Source organism: Euprymna scolopes, chromosome 2 (assembly GCF_053919585.1).
Source record: "Euprymna scolopes isolate OS-2025 chromosome 2, ASM5391958v1, whole genome shotgun sequence".
In the NCBI taxonomy this organism is placed as follows: domain Eukaryota; kingdom Metazoa; phylum Mollusca; class Cephalopoda; order Sepiida; family Sepiolidae; genus Euprymna; species Euprymna scolopes.
Window position 1 is genome coordinate 165,198,939 of NC_136483.1, and position 10,419 is coordinate 165,209,357.

At 32.6% G+C, this 10,419-nt stretch overlaps 1 pseudogene; it reads right to left on the reverse strand.

Annotated features, from left to right (window-relative positions):
• Positions 1-2,583: 2,583 nt before the first annotated feature.
• Positions 2,584-2,709, reverse strand: LOC145242399 (U2 spliceosomal RNA; annotated as a pseudogene).
• Between the last annotated feature and the right edge of the window lie 7,710 nt (positions 2,710-10,419).

The following is a 10,419-nucleotide window of genomic DNA, read 5'->3' on the forward strand; positions in this document are numbered from 1 at the left end:
CTGATTGTATTCACCTAAAAAAATGTCGTATTGTTATGCCATTCCTCGTTTGTTTGTTCCTGCGACAATACCAGACAATACCAGACAATGTGTGGGTCCAAATGGTTGAAATGTAACGACACAGTTCAAGTGCAACGGCCACGTTATACAGGGGTGACGGAACGAGAACAATTTACGCTAATAGATTAAAAGAAAGTTCAGTTCGGAATTCCGTATAGATTCAGTTGAACACACACATACATACACACACATACACACGCATACACACACATAAACATACACACACATACACATACACACACATACACACACATACACAACTAGTTTGGAAAGATTCACCTGAAGGTCGGAGTTTATATCAGTTGAAGGGTTGTGAGATAATATACAAAATGAGAATAATGTTCCTATTTACTTGCCTCTCCACGAGGGCAGAGTAAGACCCAATGTTAGTTTTTAATGTTGGGAACATCCAGCTACCCCAAAAGGGGAACTCTGCATAGGAACAAAAATAAAAATTGTCTTATGAAGCATTTCTTCTCATTTGACTGAGGACAGAAAAGGTGAGGTGTCCCCAGAACAGATACTACACTGTGATTTTGGGTTGAAGACTAAGGAATGTTACTAAATATTTGCATCTAAAAAAAAAAAAAAAAAAATCCGAAATTGAAATATAAAGCAAGTTTTAAGATTACAATGATCATCTCTACCCACCGTTAACAGGTATATCAACTAGCATATATCTATATATGTAAGATATAAAATTCATGGGAAAACAAACAAACAAACAACAAAACAACCTCTATGAAATACGAGTTAAAAAAGGAAATAAAGAAACTAATAAAATCCAAGTATTTAAAGGCGTGAGATAAAGACGAGTCGTTATTTGATAAGTAATAAAAAAGAACACGTTGTTTTATTCCGCGTGAGTATGTACATTAAAATACTATTACAACACCCGTTTCTTCAAATAATTCTGACACCCAACGCGTGATAGCACGTGTGATAACCTGTCCTCATCAGCCACCAACCAGGGCTGATAACACAGTTTCATTGGCTAAGGCTGTACTACCACCCATGATGGTGTATACAAATATAACACCCAACAACTAAAATCAAGGTAGACAAGCAATAACAAAGAATACAAAAAATGCCACGAACATATCGAAAAAAAACAAAAGGTTCAACAATCGACTACGTTAAACATAAAACACTTAACGTAATAATATAAAACACAAAATCATCTTCCAAATCACATCCTAATATCATTCGTAGACATCTATGCTGATGACACTACTATCTATGGTAACACATCAAAGGCCGTAAATAACCAAGTTCTCTCTGATTCTCTCTCCTCTGATCTTGAGCATGTGGTACAATGACGAAAGAGGTGGCTGGTTACTTTTAATGCATCTAAAACCAAGCTTCTATCTTTACATCATCAATGCTCTGATCCCCTATCTGGAATCAGTTGAAATAAATGAAACTCGTTTTGGGGAGGCTCCATGTTTTGACAAGCTTTTGGGTTTGACCTTTGTTCCTGATCTTTAGTGGAACACATACGTCAAATACCAACGTCGCTGGAAAAATGGTAGAATCGTTCTAACGCTCCAGTAGATATTTCACTGCTAATGCGATTCTCTACTTGTATAAAAGCCAGGTAGTCCAAGGATGGAGTACTGTTGCAACATCTGGGCAGGAGCTGCTAGAAAGACCTTATCCTGCCTTGACAGAGTTCACAATAGACGTCGCACATATATTCCCTCTGCTTCACTTTTTTGTTATCAAGTAAGATCTTTGGCTTACTTGTTGTTTCATCAAATACTTTTGTATGCAAAATCCGATCTCGCATTTTGCTGATTCCTACCCTCTGATGAGAAGGAAAGTATTTCTTCGAAACTCCGCGGATTAAGGACTATCCACTTATCAAGTGTTTCCTTTTCAGATTAAATATGTTTTTAACTCATTTTCAGAGTGTTTTTTAACATCTTTTATTAACTGTTTGCTCGTATATATATATATATATATATATATATATATATATATATATATATATATATATATATATATATATGCAAATAAATGTATGAACAGTACATAGGACCCGTGCAAAGCTGGGCTGAACTGCTAGTCGTATATCAACTGGTCATATAACCAGAGTACACAGAATGGCCACACAGCAACATCCCTTTGCGACATCTTACATACCATCTCTCAGATACTATCGTAATCAAACGTCAAATCTAAAAAATACTTTAAAAGATATTTAAAAAGAGTAACCTAACACATATCAAACACCTCCCACAATATAAACAAGGCCGATAGCCATTAGTCGCGTGCTCTCGTGTAATGAATGAATGCGTGAATATAAGATTGACATGAAATTCTTAAAGATAAACTAAAATGACCGAAAAATTGGCTGAAATGACTTAAATAAATAAAAAGTAAATGACTTGGAATGACTTTAATGAACTTAAGGATAAATTGAATGACCTTAAGAATGACTTGAATGATTAAAAATAACTGGAATCCTTCAAACACAACTTGAGTGATCTGGAGAATGGCTTTGAGACTGACTGGTTGTAAAGTGGGTGATCATTTTACATTAAATTAATACAGAAAAGTGATCCCCCACTTTATATCACAATAAATACAGCATGTAGTAAGAACAGATACTACACTTTGATCTTGGCCAAAAGGCCAAGAAAAGGGGTATTTATTTGCTCCCCCACCGAGCAAATTAGGCACAAGGCCGATTTTTAATATGAGGAGTGAAGGGGAAATGGAGACCAGCTCCCCGGGGAATAGGGGAGCTGGATAGTGACAATTGGTATGAAGGGTTGCCCCTACATTGACCAAGGTCTTATATGTGGGGTTGCCCCCACATATTGTCTTTGCTTGCAGTATCTGCCGGAACAGATACTACACTTTGGTCTTGGCCCGAAGGCCAAGAAAAGCTTAAAAAGCTAAAATCAGCATGCATTAACAACCAAAAAGGCCAAGCACAAAAGTGTTACGGACCGACCGACCGACGGAGTGTCTTATAGAGTCGCTTGCACGCGACTAAAATTTGAGAGATAAATATACAAATACATGATTATATGACAGACGCTTGTTCAACTACAGATCAATTCAATAAAACTTCCTAACAAGGCAACGACAATATAACGAAAAAAAAATCCGACATTACGATCGAAATCATTTGAGATAGACAAAACAATCTTGTGTTTGCTATAGGAGCAACTTGTGCGGAACACGGCACTTCGATCTTTCTTCTGAATTCATATTTGTTTGGTGTCATATTTTTTCACTCGCCTGGATTCCTGGCGTTGCCTGGGTGTTTCGAGGTATGTGTTGAACAAAAAAAAGTGGTAGTTGGCAGGCAGGCTTGAACCTGTACCGCGAAGGAGGAAAAGAACTTGAAAAAAAAACGTGACATGTTTACTGTTATGTCCATCACCAAACCAGAAGTGGTGAAGGTTTAAATTAAGGCTAGATAATCGACTAGAGACGATGACTTTCTAAAATATCGATGGAAAAAGCGACCCCCTCCTTGTAGAAAAGTGCCCAGTTGAGGGTGAAGGAATTAATTTAGCCAATTTTTCGATAATTGTCGTCGGAAAGGTCGAGCTTCAAAACGTGAAAATCCGTCGCAGTTTTGGAAAGTTTTAGGCATACATACATACATACATACATACATACATACATACATACATTTAAACAGATATATTATAGATGGTTTTATTAATCAGAATAAGGCATATTTTATTATTTTTTCATTTAATGCAAATCACATGATTATAACCTTGACATTAGAAAAACATTAAGTACCTAGAGGAAAAACTACATAAAAGTTGCTAATGCCTATATATATATACCAACAGCATTCGCCCTAAACGGGTTGAACCTGCTTCCCCCGAGGAAGAAAGTGTCAAGGGAATTTTAAATCCACAAGTTGCCTCTTAGTCACATGTATATCCCGGTTAGGAGAGACGGTGTCGTTAGGGTTTTTGCAGTTTTTTTAGAGAAGTGTCGACGCCTGCACTTCCCAAGTTGGTCACCCATTTGATACTGCCCAGGCTTAATGCTGCTTAATTTCTGTGATCTAACAAAAACCCGACGTGTCAACGTGCTTATGTGAACATTATAATTGAAAGTATTTCTGTGGAACGAACTGGATTCGAACTTCGCACATCCAGGTTTTCAATTCGTGTCCTTAACTACTTAGTCACCGTGATCTCCTCTAATGTACGGCAATATTGTCACATGCATAACATTTATCCATCCCATCTATTTACTTATATATAAAAGCCATTTTGTATGAGTTTGTGCTCTATGAAAGAGCTACGCCAATTTATTTAGAATTTCACAAAAATGTAATTTATGTTCTTGTCAGTGTTCTTAGATAGGTTTTGTATCGAAATGCCTCCGATGAGTAGCAAAAATCGATAATCGAAAACATCTGATAAAAGAAGAAATAGTCCGATTTTGATTAAAGTTAACACTTTATAGAGCGTTACATCATAAGTGCATCTGAGAAATTTTATCATACTGTATACATATTGTAGACATATTGTAGACATACCTCCTGTTCAAGTGTTGATTTATTATTAGTTTACACTTACATGGATCGTCTTCAGGATGTTGAGGATATCTGTTTCCCATAAATCATGATGCAATAAATATTGACCCAATCTCGAACTCAACGTCAAATATATAACCTTATATACTCAAGAATTTAGGAAAAAGAGCAACGGAAAAAGAGGGCAAAAGAAAAAAGAGCAACGGAAAAGGGTTAATTTTTGCTATGTATGGAAGCTTTGCGATTTTTTTTTACATAGGTATCACCACTTATCAAGGCTAAGAGGTTAATCGAGGATAAGGATTAAAGAGTGTTCAGTACAAATTGGACAATATAGTAATCGTTAGTAATGGAAATTCGGTAAATACTTAAAGTAATATCCATCAGGATTTTTCATCTCTGAATTCTATCAGTGTCTTATCTCGCTTATATATATATATATATATATATATATATATATATATATATATATATATATATATATATATATATATATATATTATTTTTTAAAATAATATATATATTATTTTTTAAAATAATATATATATCCCGAACCCCATTCAGGGGGTATCAAATTGGTCAAAGGGAAAATTATTCCCAACTCGCATTTAGGTAAAAATGCACTTTCGTATAAATAATTGTATTCGTTCAAAGAGTATCGCTAACAAAAACAAATAATAAAAACACACACACATACACACACATATATATATATGTGTGTGTATGTGTGTGTGTGTGTGTGTGTGTGTATGTGCAAACGTGTATAATATGTGTGGATGTGTATATGTATAAATAGATGGAAGGTTCGTTGTGTGTACGTGTATATGTGTGTATGTGCATATGTATAAAGGATGTAAGGTTCGTTGTATGTACACACACACACACACACACACACACACACACACACACACATATATATATATATATATATATATATATATAAACCTGAATGTGTGTGTCTGTGTGTGTGGTCACGAATAGGCTCCTATATGGTTGACTATTTTAAAAAACTGATTACATATAATGATAGATGTATCGAGACACAGGAATGGGTATGTTTGATCTGGCAGAACGGTGGTTCATTTAAATTGTGGGGTCTGCGTTAGCGCCTAGTCCACAAAGTATGGAAATAAAAAATTAAAAAATTAAAAAAAAAACGTTTACAAGTGCTTTTGATATAGATGTACATAAGAATACTTTGATAAGTATGTTTTAACTTAAATAGGGATGGTATAATAAAATTGTGGTGTCTGCATTTGCGCCTGGCCTCCATAGAATAGAAATAAGCATACACCTTAATGAAGACTTTTCATATCTATCTGCATAAGTATACTTTGATAATTATATTTCAGTTTGAAGAAAAATGGTATAATAAAATTATGGGTGTTCGTTCGCACCTGACCTCCATAGAATGGAAAGTTTGACAAGGTTTTTTAATATAGATCCACAGAATATTGTGATAAGTGTTTCAGTGTGAACAGGTATGGTATAATAAACAATGGGGTTTATCTATTTTATTTTTACTTTCATCATATTTTGCTTTGGTTTTGATACCCCCAAATTCAAGCCAAATTTACAACCCTTCCTTTTCATAACCTATTATACTTTCATAAATCAGAGTCCATTTTCTGTAAGCTGCTTTTGAATCCAGTCAACGACGGGTACTTTTGCTAGTATATATATATATATATATATATATATATATATATATATATATATATATATATATATAAAGTGTCCATTATTGCCCTGTATTTCCTTGTTAAATATAATCTTCCAAATTTATTTAACCCTTACCCACTCCTAATTTCTGGTAGTCATCATGAAATTAATATTTGGTATAAGAAAGTATTTTTCGATGATATGATTTTTCGGAAATGGGAAATTACAGAAACGTGTACGCAAACATGTAGCTGTTTGTTTGTATGAATAAATTATATATATATATATATATATATATATATATATATATATATATATATACGTATATATATATGTATATCGATTAATTCTGCACTGTAAAGCAAAACGAAAACAATATAAATAACATATTTTGGCTGACTCCATCTTTTCTTTTTGTTGAAAAAATGTCTTAGCATCGAATTATAATTCAAACATCACTTTATATATATATATATATATATATATATATATATATAGGTATTACAAGGAAGTCGAGTCACCACTTATGAAGGCCCGAAGGCGACTCGAGTATAAGGGTTAATCAGTATACCGTAGTTATCGGGGCAACAGCGTAATAAGCGTTAGTATTGGGAAGTTGGTATAATTTAATTAATTATCAAGAACTTGTTTACATTGGAGTTGAAGGCGACCATATTATAATCATCTAGAAAACAGACCAGCGAAACAGTTTCACATCCGGCAGTTCTAGGAAAAGAAGCTTTATTCATGGAATCCAAGTTTAAATTTAGGCACAGATAAGAAAGTGGAGAAAATGTTTGATAGTGGTTGCAGCTAGACGAGTGTTTTTTGTGAAAGTTTGGCAAGACGGGGGGAGGGAACTATAGATCGGAGCTCAGAATTTCACGTCTCTCGTGTTTGATTGAATTTCAGTGGATTTGCGTCTAGTTTTTTGTGCCGGTTTCTTTTATGTGCATGCGATAGTGCACCTTATGTGTATGTATGTATGTATGTATGTATGTATGTATGTATGTATGTGTGTGTTTGGGTTTACTTGTTCGCGTTTGTTTGTGTAAATTATTTTTTTCATTCTACCCCAAAAAGTTAATTACAAAAACCCTTAAGCCGTATATTAACCTACATTAATCTACAAAATAAATGTTTATTTCTAAAGAAACTAAGGTAACGTTATTTAGTTCAGTTTTTGGTGCTTTCACACTTGTGCACCAAAATGACCCCGAGGGTCAATTTTAATGACAGATATAGCTTACTCGTAAAAACTCTACCACTACCGGTCCCCATGAAAATCGTCTCCCTAGGCGGATCCAGACGTCTTTCTGTAGGGATGGGCAAAGATGATAATGTTTTTGTGGGGTGACATTCGTCATAAATATCCGTTTACCAACTTCCCGTAGAAAATAAAAATAGCTGTTAGATGAAAATTATTTTACTCATGAATATATATATATATATATATATATATATATATATATATATATATATATATATATATATATATATATATATATATATATGTATTCATGAGTATGGTTCTTCCATATTATAATACCGAAAAAATATTAAATTTCAAGTAACACACATGGTACGTGCGTAATTTTCATGTCGCAAATAGTAACATGTCCAACAATTACGAAAAACGATAAGATAGAAAAATAATTACTGCTACCGATTTGAATCAGAGAGTTAATAGAGGAGGTAATTAAGTTTTCAATTTTTCACATTCAATCAGCTATTTTTTTATTAAAAAACGATTAAAAATTTAAACATTTTAAGAAGTTATTTTTTTAAACTTTACAAATTATGTATATATGTTATCGATTGACTAGCCTTAATTTAAACCTTCGCCATTTCCGGTTTTGCGATGGACGCAACGGTAAAAACTTCACATTTTTTCACGCTCTTTTCCTCCTTCGCGGTACGGGTTCGAGCCTCCCTGCCTATTATCATATTTTTTTTTTCAATTCCGATACCCTCAAATGTTCCGATTTTTCAGATTCTGATTAATCGCCCTTACACTATTTTGTCTGCATTAGATTTTGGACGATCGGGCGATCCCACTTTAAACAAAAAAGAGGCGGGATGAAAACCTTTGTACGATCATGGAAGTGCCTTAACTTGTTATATAGATAAATATCAAGCAGTGCAAATCGGAAACAACATTGTCACACGTATTATAATGTGGAGTTTTATATGCTGCAAAAATGTACATAATGACAAGCCGGCAATCACGTCCAACATGGCGGCTAAAGATTTATCACCAAGAAAGACATATATTATGTCCTTTTCATGTCGCCAACAGCAACGTGTACTTTGTATTTGTAAAAAATTGTAAAATGTGTAATGCATTGTACAAGCAGACCTGTCGAAACGTGATCATTTTAAATTTAATCTGCCAATTTATATATATATATACATACATATATATATATATATATACATATATATATATATATATATATATATATATACTAGCTAGGTAAAACATAATTGCCCGTACCTAATATATATATATATATATATATATATATATATATACATATATATATATATATATATATATATATATATATATATATATATATATATATATATATATATATATATATACATACTAGCTAGGTAAAACATAAGTTGTTTAGCTTTTCCTGATCATATTTTGGAATTTTAAAAACATAAACCATAGTCATCTTAATCTATAAAATTCAAACAGGGAAATAAAATCTCATAGCTTAAAGGGAAATAACTCATAGTTTAAATGAAAATTTCCGTTTTTTAAACGCAGCTGATGTTAGTTATACTAATAATTAAAAATAAATTTAATGAAATGTAAGTTAAAAAGAAATCAAGTAAATCAACTTTATATAATATTTCTAAATATAATAGTTGAAACAATTTTAGTACTAATTTCCATTAAAAATTTACAGCTAATTATTAAAACAGATTTTCTTTAATGTAATATGCAAATGAAATAAGCTCTTGGATGTTGCTTTTTTTTTCAATAAATAGTATATATATATATATATATATATATATATATATATATATATATATATATATATATATAACTCATACACGCATGAAAGTATATAGGAGTCCGGTTTCTGTATTAAAATCTATTTGTGAAACATTGTACCATCCTGTATATATTAACAAAATTTTAAACAAACAAACAGACAGGAATACGAGTTTATATACTTCTTTTCCCGTCACTCTCTTCTCCTCTTCCTCTCTCTCTCTCTCCCTACATTCGCTTATGTAAACTTGTGTATATATGTACAGCTGTCTCTACGTGTAAATGTATGCGCAAGCATTTATGTATGTACATGTATGTATGTTAGTATATGTGTATATATGCATACATTTATGTATGCATATGTGCATATATATATATATATATATATATATATATATATTTGTACATGTGAGTGTTTGTATGCGTATGTATATGTACATATTAATATACAAATTAATAAAAAGTAGTGTTTCGTTTTTGTCTTAAAACGGTTGAATTTAGAAACGACGTTTTCGTTCTTTTTCGAACAAGAAATAGCCGTTAAATTACAAATGAGCATCATAGCGTTTCTCCTCATAACGTCTTATATCCTTTGTATTCTTATTCTCTCTTAGAATAAATAATATCGTTAGAATTCAAAGGATTAGACAGTTAAAGACGCGTTTCTCATTTTTATTTACTGTTTAATTTTTAATTTTTCGTTTGTATGTGTATATGTACTGTGTGCATGTGTGTATGTGCGTAGTTATATGTGTATATATTTAAGACTGACGTGGCACCTTCTCATTGGCTATACCCCCTTCTCCTCCTCCTCCTTCTTCTCCTCCTCCTCCTCTAACTTCCTTCCTTTTCCATTCCCCTGTTCCACGTGCATGCGCATACTTTCACTACACCGATGAAGACTGAAGGATCGGTCGAAAATTATGTACTTATAAAAAAAGTTTTTTAATTTTTTTTCATAATATTATTTTGTATTCCTGCACGTCACACATTGAAAACGAATAAAGAAAAGTTATAAGCTTTTATACTTTTCGTATTCTTTTTTATTTATATATATATATATATATATATATATATAAAGTCAAAACATCGTTAGTTCACTACCCACACAGCACCAACCGTATAGCGTAATGGTTAGAAGCTTTGACTGTCGTTTGGGCGGTCG